Raw genomic sequence first — 9,683 nt, forward strand, 5'->3', positions numbered from 1 at the left:
ATCAGTTCTGCTGTTTTTCTTCAGCCTGTTATTTTTTCTTCAGTTGTTTATCTTCTAACTGTTCGTTCAAGGTGAAATCGGAACTCTGTAATTGAAAACACACTCCATTGAGATAAGGCTGTCTGGTTAGTGTCTGAAGCAGGTCCGCCATCTTAATTGTAGTACAGACTTTTATTGAAAGTTTTAATCATCATCCTTCTCAATTTTCTGTACAATCTCTTGTGCGTACTTAAATGCCTTCTCCCGATCCCTGAATGAACGTTGAGTTTTTTTGTAAGAAATAAACACTTTGGCCGGATAGACCATGCCGTATATTATCCCTCGTTGTCCTTGCAAAGTGTTGCTTGCTTTTTTGAATTGATTTCTTTTCTCCATTACTTCGCGAGGGTAGTCCCTATAGAATCTCACGGACTCTCCCTCGAATATAAGCCTCTCACCGTGTGGTATCATCTTCAAGAGTTTTTCCGGGGTTGAAATATCTAAGAACTTCGCAATAATTTGTCTTGGGGGAGCATTTGTTTCTCTTCGGGGAGGACCGACTCTGTGAGCCACATCAATCCTCACATTTTCCTTCAGCTTAAAGACCTCTATGATTATTTTGGAGACAAGCTCCGGCATATCAATTCCTTGCTCTCGTCCCTCCTTTACTCCTACAATCCTTAAGTTCAGTCTTCTTGACCTCGCCTCCAAATCTTGACATTTGTCCGTCAATTTAATCAATTGTTCCCGATTATCAGTTTGTTCCTTTTTCAGAATCGATATTTCACGAGCCATCTCCTTCATTTCAGTTGTAATCTCTTCTGTCACGATGTCAGACTGTTTCATCTCTTCAATCAACATATCAAATTTATTTTTGTGATCACTTTCTAGTCTTTCAAATTCCAGTGCTGTTCTCTGATCAGTCACTGAGTTTCTGCTTCAGAGAAGTATACATTTCCCTTGATTCTTCTCGAGCAGCATCAATTTTCTTGGATAAATTAACTTCCAGTTTACAGATTGTTCTCCAGTGTAGTATTAATACTGGCAAACATTTCGGAGAAGTCTTTAGTAAGATCTTTAGTAAGATTAGCTTTTACCGTTTGTTCCAGCTGTTTCAGCTCCTTCTCCTTTTCTTTGGCCTCTCCTCTTGTAGCCATTTCAAATACAGCTTGTTGAGGAATGGACTCTTCTTCTGAGCTTTCCGTTGTTTGATATTGATATGAAACAGACTTTGTTGATTGAAGAGCTTCCAAATCTTCTTGAACCTGAAGTCTGATATTAGCTTTCCTTGGTCCTCGTGTGAGTTTTCCTTTTCTCATCTAAAGGTCCCGTTAAACTGTTTGGTGAGTATTTTTTTAAATCGTTCCCTACTTTAAAAAGGCTTTTTATGCGATTCACGGGGAGCTGAGCTCAATGCTGTGCCCTCACCACAACATGGCCACACCGGAAGTCCGTGTGCGGGGAATGCTAATCGGCATGGACTCGGTGGGCTGAAGGGGCCGGTTTCTGTGCTGTATCTCTAAACTAAAAAAAAAAAATCACCCATCGTTTTTCTCCAGAGATGCTGCCTGGCGCACTGAATTACTCCAGCACCTTGTGTCTCTCGATTATGTTATTGAAGGGAGTTACTATAAATGGTGTGTGAACAGCTTATTGGGAAATCAGGCTTGTGCTTGGATCTGTGATGTGTAAGAGATGGCAGTACTCCCAATACCTAATTCATACCATGGAACCAAACGCAGAACGACAAATAAACAACATGCAGAGAGCAGCGTTTCAAGTCAGAGCAGAAAAATAACAGCCACCAAAGCCTAGTGTCTTAAATATCTCAAAACTTTATTTCAAAACATAAATTGTTATATTGAAATTTATTTTTAGTGGCTATTTTCTTAAAAAACAAATTAAGAACAAGGAATATTGAAAATTATTTACAAAATAATACATACAGAACGTTTCACTGATACCACAGGCAATTTGTGTTTAACATCTGTGTCCAATACCGTGATACATTTTCTTTTTACACTAGTGCGTTTAATGCTGAGAGGAAGGGCTGAGATTTTGAAACTTTCATGTAGGTGGTGGTTTGGGGCTGTCCGTGTCTGATGAACATGTTAGTTACCGGTGTCTCAGCTAAGATGGCCCGGATGAAGGAAGAGAAGAAAAAATGAGTAGAACTCCAGTCTTTGTTTGTGAGCTTCCAATACTTGCTCACTGGAGATCATAGGCACATAGTTACTGAGACAGAGAGAGAGTGAGAGTGTGACAGTGAGTGAGTGACAGTATGAGAGTGGGAAAGAGAGAGAGTGAGAGTGAAGAGTGAGTGAGAGTGAGGAAGTGAGTGAGAGTGAATGGGTGAGAGTGAGTGAGAGCATGAGCGAGTGAATGAGAGTGAGAGAGTGAGTGAGTGAGTGAGAGTGTGAATGGGTGAGTGAGAGTGAATGTGAAGATTGAGTGAGAGAGAGTGAGTGGGATTGAGCAAGAGTGAGTGAAGAGTGTGTCATTGAGAGTGAGAGTGTGAGTTAGTGTGAATGAGTGAGAGCGAGTGAGCAAGTGAGCAGTTGAAAGTGAGTGTGAGTGAGAGAGTGTGAGAGTGAGCGTGATTGAGTGGGTGAAGGGTGAGTGAGTGAGTGAGAGTGTGCATGAGAGTGAAGAGTGTGAGAGAGTGAATGAGTGGGTAAGTGAATGAGAGTATGTGAGTGGGTGAGTGAGAGTGATTGGGTGAGTGAGCGTGAGTGAAAGTGATTGAGAGCGTTAGTGAGTAGGTGAGTAAGTTGGTGAAGAGTGGGTGTGAATAATTGGGTGAAGAGTGATTGGGTGAAGAATGATTGGGTGAACATTGAGTGAGTGAGAGTGTGCGTGGGTGAAAGTGAGTGAGAGTGAGTGAGAGGGTGAGTGAGGGTGATTGAGAGTGAGTGAGAGTGGATGGGCGAGTGATGATGAGTGAGAATGTGTGAAAAGGTGAGAGTGAGTGAGAATGAGTGAGTGGGTGAGAGAGTGAGTGTAAGTGAGTGAGAGTGAGTTAGTGGGTGAAGAGCAAGTGGGTGAAGAGTGAGTGAGTGGGTGGGTGAGTGAGAGTAAGTGAGAGTGAGTGTAAGTGAGAGTGAGTGGGTGAGTGAAAGTGAGTGGCTGAGTATGAGTGGGTGAGAGTGAGTGAGTAAGAGTGTGGTTGAGTGAGTGTAAGTGAAAGAGAGTGGGTGAGTGAGAGTTAGTCAGAGAGAGTGAATGAGTTTGAGTGGGTGAGTGTGAGAGAATGAGGGTGAGTGAGTAAGGGTGAGTGAGTGGGTGGAGAGTAAGTAGGTGAAGAGTGAAAGTGAGTGAGTGTGTTGGTCAGTGAGTGGGTGAGTGAGAGTGAATGAGTGAGTGAGTGGGTGAGAGTGAGAGTTTGGGTGAGTGAGTGAGGGTGTAAAAGTGAATGCGTGAGAGTGAGGGAGTGAGAGAGTGAGTGTGAGTGGGTGAGTGAGTGAAGAGTGAGAGTTAGTGGGTGAAAAGTGAGTTAATAGTGAGTGGGGTGGGGTGAGTGTGAGTGGGTGAATGAAGAGTGAGTGGGTGAGTGAGTGAGTGTGAGTGAAGTGAATGAGTGAGTGAGAGAGTGACTGAGAGTGAGCGAGTGAAGAGTGAGTGAGAGTGAGAGTTAGTGGGAGAGTGAGTGAGTGAGATTGAGTGTGGGTGAATGAGAGTGTGTGAGAGAGTGTGTGAGTGAGAGATGTGATGTTAATAAAGTTGAAGCGGGGGATATAATGTAATGTAAATGCCAGCGCTGGGATAGAGACCTGTAGCCCTTGATATAGACCTGTTAGCCAGGATAGAGACCTGTAGCCCAGAATAGAGACCTGTAGCCCAGGATAGAGACCTGTAGCCCAGGATAGAGACCTATAGCCCATGTTAGAGACTTTTAGCCCAGGATTGGGACCTGTAGCCCAGGATTGGGACCTGTAGCCCAGGATTGGGACCTGTAGCCCATGATTGAGACCTGTTGCCCAGGATAGAGACCTATAGCCCATGATTGGGACTTTTAGCCCAGGGTAGAGACCTGTAGCCCAGGATATAGACTTGTAGCCCAGGATATAGACTTGTGGCCCGGGATAGAGACCTGTTACCCAGGATAGAGACCTGTTACCCAGGATAGAGACCTGTTGCCCATGATAGAGCCCTGTAGCCCAGGATAGTCCTGTAGCCCAGGATAGAGCCATGTAGCCCAGGATAGAGCCCTGTAGCCCAGGATAGAGCCCTGTAGCCCAGGATAGAGCCCTGTAGCCCAGCCCAGGGTAGAGCCATGTAGCCCAGGATAGACCACCTTTAGACAGACACGAGAAACCTAGATGGAAGAGCCAGTCTCCCAGATGCAAGAAATTGTCTCCCAGAAGGAGCCAGTCCCCCAGATGACATGATTCGCCGAGACGCGGCGAGATGCGGGAGCTAGTCTTCCAGATGTAGTGAGAGGCAACGAGACAGAACCTTTGAGTTTCTAAGTTTTGAGGTGAAAGTGGAAAACAGCGACACTCTTAATTGATTCTATTGTAAAATTTTATGTGGATATTAAAGCTCATAAGCAGAATTTAAATCAAATGCAAAATATTATTTGAAGGAAACTACATGGAAAATTTACAAATGTTCTGCTGAATTAAATGAAGCCAAATCTAAATGGCTTTAGATTTGCATTTTAGTAAATAGTACTGTATTTTCATTTATATGCTGTGGACGTACACGTAAATGAAACCGCAAAGTTGAAGGGTGAGATGTAACGTTTGTATTTGTCATCAATATTAGTATTGAAAATAGTTTGTTATCCACATTAAATTGATTCAAGGTTAAATTTATTAGTATTGAAAATATTGTGACCCCAAATTTGAAGGGGGAGATGTAATGTAAATAAAGTTGAAGGGGGAGATGTAATGTAAATGCTAGCGCCTGAGGCCAGGAGTACAAGTTGGTGTGTGACTCGTGACTGAGGTCAATTGGGCTTCTAGAAGTTTCTGTTAGTTGTTGGAAACAACCTCTTCTTACAAGATGTCATGGTTGTCAGACTGTATTCATTGTGCTAGTCACAACACAAATTCTGCTTATGAGCATTAATATCCACATAAAGTTTTACATTAGAATCAATTAAGAGTGTTGCTGTTTTCCACTTTCACCTCAAAACTTAGAAACTCAAGGGTTCTGTCTCGTTGCCTCTCACTACATCTGGAAGACATGGTTGTACAGCAGACATTTCAGAGTGGGAATGTGGGTGAGTGAGAGTGAGTGAGAGAGTGGGATGAGAGAGAGTGAGACTGGGTGCGAGTGGGTGAGTCAGTGTGGGGGTTGAGTGAGTGAACAGTGAGAGAGTGGGTGGGTAAGTGAAGAGTGAGAGAGTGAGTGAGTGAAGAGTGAGTGAGTGAAGATTGAGTGAGTGAGAGTAAGTGAGTGAGAATGACTGAGTGGGTGAGTGTGAAAGTGATTTAGTGCCATGAGAGTGAGAGACTGGGAGTGAGTGGGAGTGACTGAGATTGTGAGTTGATGAGCATGAGTGAGTAAGACTAAGTGGGTGTAGAGTGAGTGTGGGTGAGTGAAGAGTGAGTGAGTGAAGAGCGAGAGAGGGAGTGCGTATGAGAGTGAGTGAGTGTGAGAGTGTGGGTGAGTGAGTGAGAGTGGGTGAGAGAGTGAGTGAAGAGTGAGTGAGAATGAGTAATCATGGGTGAGATTGCAGGAAGATTGTTCCCGATGTTGGGGAAGTCCAGGACAAGGGGTCACAGCTTAAGGATAAGGGGGAAATCCTTTAAAACCGAGATGAGAAGAACTTTTTTCACACAGAGTGGTGAATCTGTGGAACTCTCTGCCACAGAGGGTAGTTGAGGCCAGTTCATTGGCTATATTTAAGAGGGAGTTAGATGTGGCCCTTGTGGCTAAGGGGATCAGGGGGTATGGAGAGAAGGCAGGTACGGGATACTGAGTGGGATGATCAGCCATGATCATATTGAATGGCGGTGCAGGCTCGAAGGGCCGAGTGGCCTCTACTCCTGCACCTAATTTCTATGATTCTATATAGATTGAGTGATTGTGGGTGAGTGAGAGCGAGTGAGTGAGAGAGTTTGAGTAAGTGAATAGTGGGTGAGTGAGGGTGAGTGAGAGTGAGTGGGTGAATGAGTGGGTGAGTGAAAGTGAGTGTGAGTGGGTTAGTGTGACCGTAAGTGAGAGAAGAGTGATTGTGAGTGATTGCGTGAAGAGTGAGTGGGTGAGTAAGAGTGTGAATGACTGAAGCTGAGTGAGAGGGTGAGTGAAGAATGTGAGTGAGAGAGTGTGTGAGTGCGTAGGAGTTGAGAGTGAGTGAGTGTGGGTAAGAGATTGTGAGTAAGTGAAAAGTGAGAGTGGGTGTGAGAGTGTGAGTGCGACAGTGAGAGTGAAGAGTGGTTGTGAGTGTGAATGAAGAGTGAATGGGTGAGAGTGAGTGGAGAGTGTGAGTGAGAGTGAGTGTGTGGATGAGAGTGAGTGAGAGTGAGTGACAATGTGGGTGAGTGTGAGTGAGGGTGATTAAATGTGAGTGGGTGTGTGAGAGTGAGTGGGTAAGTGAAGAGTGAGCATGTGAGTGAGAGTGAGTGATAGAGTGAGTGTGAGTGAGTCAGTGAAGAGTGTGGGTGAGTGTGGGTCAGTGTGGGCGAGTGTAGAGTGACAGTGGGTGAGTGAGAGTGGGTGTGGGAATGCGTCTGTGAGAGTGAATAAGAGTGGGTGAGTGAGTGAGAGTGACAGTGTGATTGAATGTGTGAGACTGAGTGAGTGAAGAGTGTGTGTGAGCATGAGTGAGAGCGTGAGAGTGAGTGACTAAGTGGGTGAGTGAGTTAGTGGGTTAGTAAGAGTGAGAGGGTGAGTGGGTGTGTGAGTGGGTGAGTGTGACAATGAGCAAGTTGTGAGTGAGAGTAAGTGAGTGAAGAGCGAGTGAGTGAAGAGCGAGTGAGTGGTAGTGAGAGAGCGTGAGAAAGTGAGTGAGTGGGAGAATGACAGTGTAAGAGTGAGTGTGCATGATAATGAGACAGTGAGACCGTGAATGGGAGTGAGAGTGAGTGTGCGTGAGTGAATTAATGAGAGTGAGTGTGACTGGGTGAGTGACTGAGAGTGAGTGTGAGTGAGTGAGTGAGAGTAGGTGAGTGAGAGAGTGGGCCAGTGAATGGGTGAGATTCAGTGAGAGTGAATGAGATAGTGAGTAAGTGAATAAGAGTGAGTGAGTGGGAGTGTGAGAGTGAGAGTGTGGATGGAGTGGTGTGAGTGGGTGAGAGTGGTGAGAGTGGATGAATGAGTGTAGTGAAGAGGAGTGATGTATGCATGAGACAATGAGTGAGACAATGAGTGAGTGGGCTAGTGTGGGTGAGTGAGAGATAGTGAGTGTGGGTGAGAGTGAATGAGAGTGTGGCTGATTGAGTGAGTGAGAGTGAGTGTTAGTGAATGGGTGAGATTGTGAGAGTGAATTAGATAGTGAGTGAGTGAGTGTGTTGGTGAGTGAAGAGTGTGTGGGCAAGCAAGAGTGAGTGAGAGTGAGTGAATAATAGTGAGACAGTGAGTAAGAGTGGGTGTGAGCAAATGGGTGAGTGAGTGAGAGTGTGGGTGAATGAGTCAGAGTGAATGTGTCAGTGAGAGTGAGTGAGATTGAGTGACTACGAGTGGGTAAGTGATAGTGTAAGTGAGTGGTAGTGAGAGAATGTGTGAGTGAGTGAAGAGTATGAGTGAGAGAATGAGTGGAGGTGAGTGAGAGAGTGCATGAATGACAGTGTGAGGGTGAATGGGTGTGCATGAGAATGAGAAAATGAGTGAGTGAATGAGAGCGGGTGAGTGTGACTGGGTGAGAGACTGAGAGTGTGTGGGTGATTGAAGATTGAGAGTGGGTGAATGAGTGAGTGGGTGAGTGAGTGAGTGAGTGGGTGAGTGAGTGTGTGGGTGAGTGAGAGTTTGGGTGAGTGAGAGTGAATGAGTGAATTGAGTGAGTGGGAGTGAGTGTATGTGGGTGAGAGAGTAAGTGAGTGAAGAGAAAGTGAGTGGGTGAGAGCATGGGTGAGTGAGAGTGGGTGAGAAAGTGTGCATGAGTTAGTGAGAGGGAGTGAATTCGAGAGTGAGTTGTGAGAGTGTGGGTGAGTGAGAGTGAGTGAGAGTGAGTGGGCGAGTGAGAGCGTGAGAGTAAGTAAATGTGAGTGAGCGTGTGTGAGTGAAGGAGAGAAGTGTGAGTGTGGGCGAGTGAGTGAGAGCGAGTGGGTGTGTGAATGGGTGTGAGAGAGTGAATGTGAGTGGGTTAGAGAGTGTGAGTAGGTGAGTAGGCTAAAAAGTGACGGAATGAGTGAAGAGCGAGTTAGTGAGTGGGCTGCATCTAGTGAGTGAGAGTGAGTTTGTGAGAGTGAGTGGGTGAGTAATATAGTGAGTGAAGAGTGTGTGGGTGTGAGTGAAGAACATGAGTGAGTGTGCATGTGAGTGAGAGAGACAGTGATTGGGTGAGAGTATGCGAATGTGGGAGTGAGTGGGCGAGTGAGCGTGAGTGTGTTAGTGAGCATGTGGGTGAATGAGAGTGTAACGGTGAGTGTGCATGAGAGTGAGACAATGAGTGAGTGAGAGTGAGTGTGTGAGTGAGTGTGTGTGAGTGGGTGAGTGAGTGAGTGAGTGAGTGTTAGTGAGTAAAGAATGAGTGGATGAATGAGTGAGAATGTGAGTTGGTGAGTGACTGAGAGTGAGTGGGTGAGTGAAGAGTGAGTGGGTGAGAGAGAGTGTGTGAGTGAGTATGAATGAGTGGATTAGTGTGTGGGTGAGTGAAGTGAGAGTGGGTGAGTGAAGAGTGAGTGGGTGAGTGAGACAGTGAGTGAGAGTGGGTGAGAGATAATGTTATTAGGTGAGTGAGTGTGAGAGTGAGTGAGTGTGTGGTGTGAGAGTGTGTGAGTGAGAGAGTGAATGAATTGTGAGGGAGAGAGTGAGTGAGTGAGTGAGGGCGGGTGAATGAGTGAGTGTGCATGAGAGTGAGACAATGAGTGGGAGTGAGTGTTAGTGGGTAAAGAGTGTGTGAATGCATGAGAGTGATTGGGAGTGGATGAGTGTGAGAGGGAGAGGGGGAGTGAAGAGTGAGGGAGTGAAGAGTGAGGGTGGGTGAGCGAGTGAGTGTGAGTGAATGATAGTGAGACCGTGAGTAAGAGTGGGGAGTGAGTGAGTGGGGTGGGTGTGAGTGGGTGAGAGAGAGAGAGAGTGAGGGTGAGTGAGTGAGTGAAAGTGAAGTAGGTGAGATTGAGTGTCAATGAGATAGTGAGTGGGGTGGAGTGGAGTGCGAGTGAGTGTGTCAGTGAGAGTGAGTGAGTGTGGTGAGTGGGTAATGTGTGGGTGAGAGGTAGTGAGAGAGTGAGAGCGAGTGAGTGGTAGTGAGAGTGAGTGAGAGAGTGTGTGAGTGAGAGTGTGAGAGTGGGTGGGTGTGCATGAGAGTGAGAAAATGAGTGAGTGAGAGTGTGAGTGAGTAAAAAGTCAGTGAGAAAGTGTGTGGGTGTGGAGAGAGCATGGTGTGAGTGAGTGAGTGGTGAGAAAGTGTGCATGAGTTAGTGAGAGGGGAGTGAATGGTCGAGAGTGAGTTGGTTGGTGAGATTGCAAGTGTGAGTGGGTGAGTAACAGAGTGAAGTGAATTAGGGTGAGTGAGAGGGAGTAGGAGTGGGTGAATGAGAGTGAATGAGATGTAAGTGGGTGGGTAAGAATGTGGGTGAATGAGAGTGTGGGGG

The sequence above is a fragment of the Leucoraja erinacea genome, unplaced genomic scaffold (assembly GCF_028641065.1).
Source record: "Leucoraja erinacea ecotype New England unplaced genomic scaffold, Leri_hhj_1 Leri_1380S, whole genome shotgun sequence".
NCBI lineage: Eukaryota > Metazoa > Chordata > Chondrichthyes > Rajiformes > Rajidae > Leucoraja > Leucoraja erinaceus.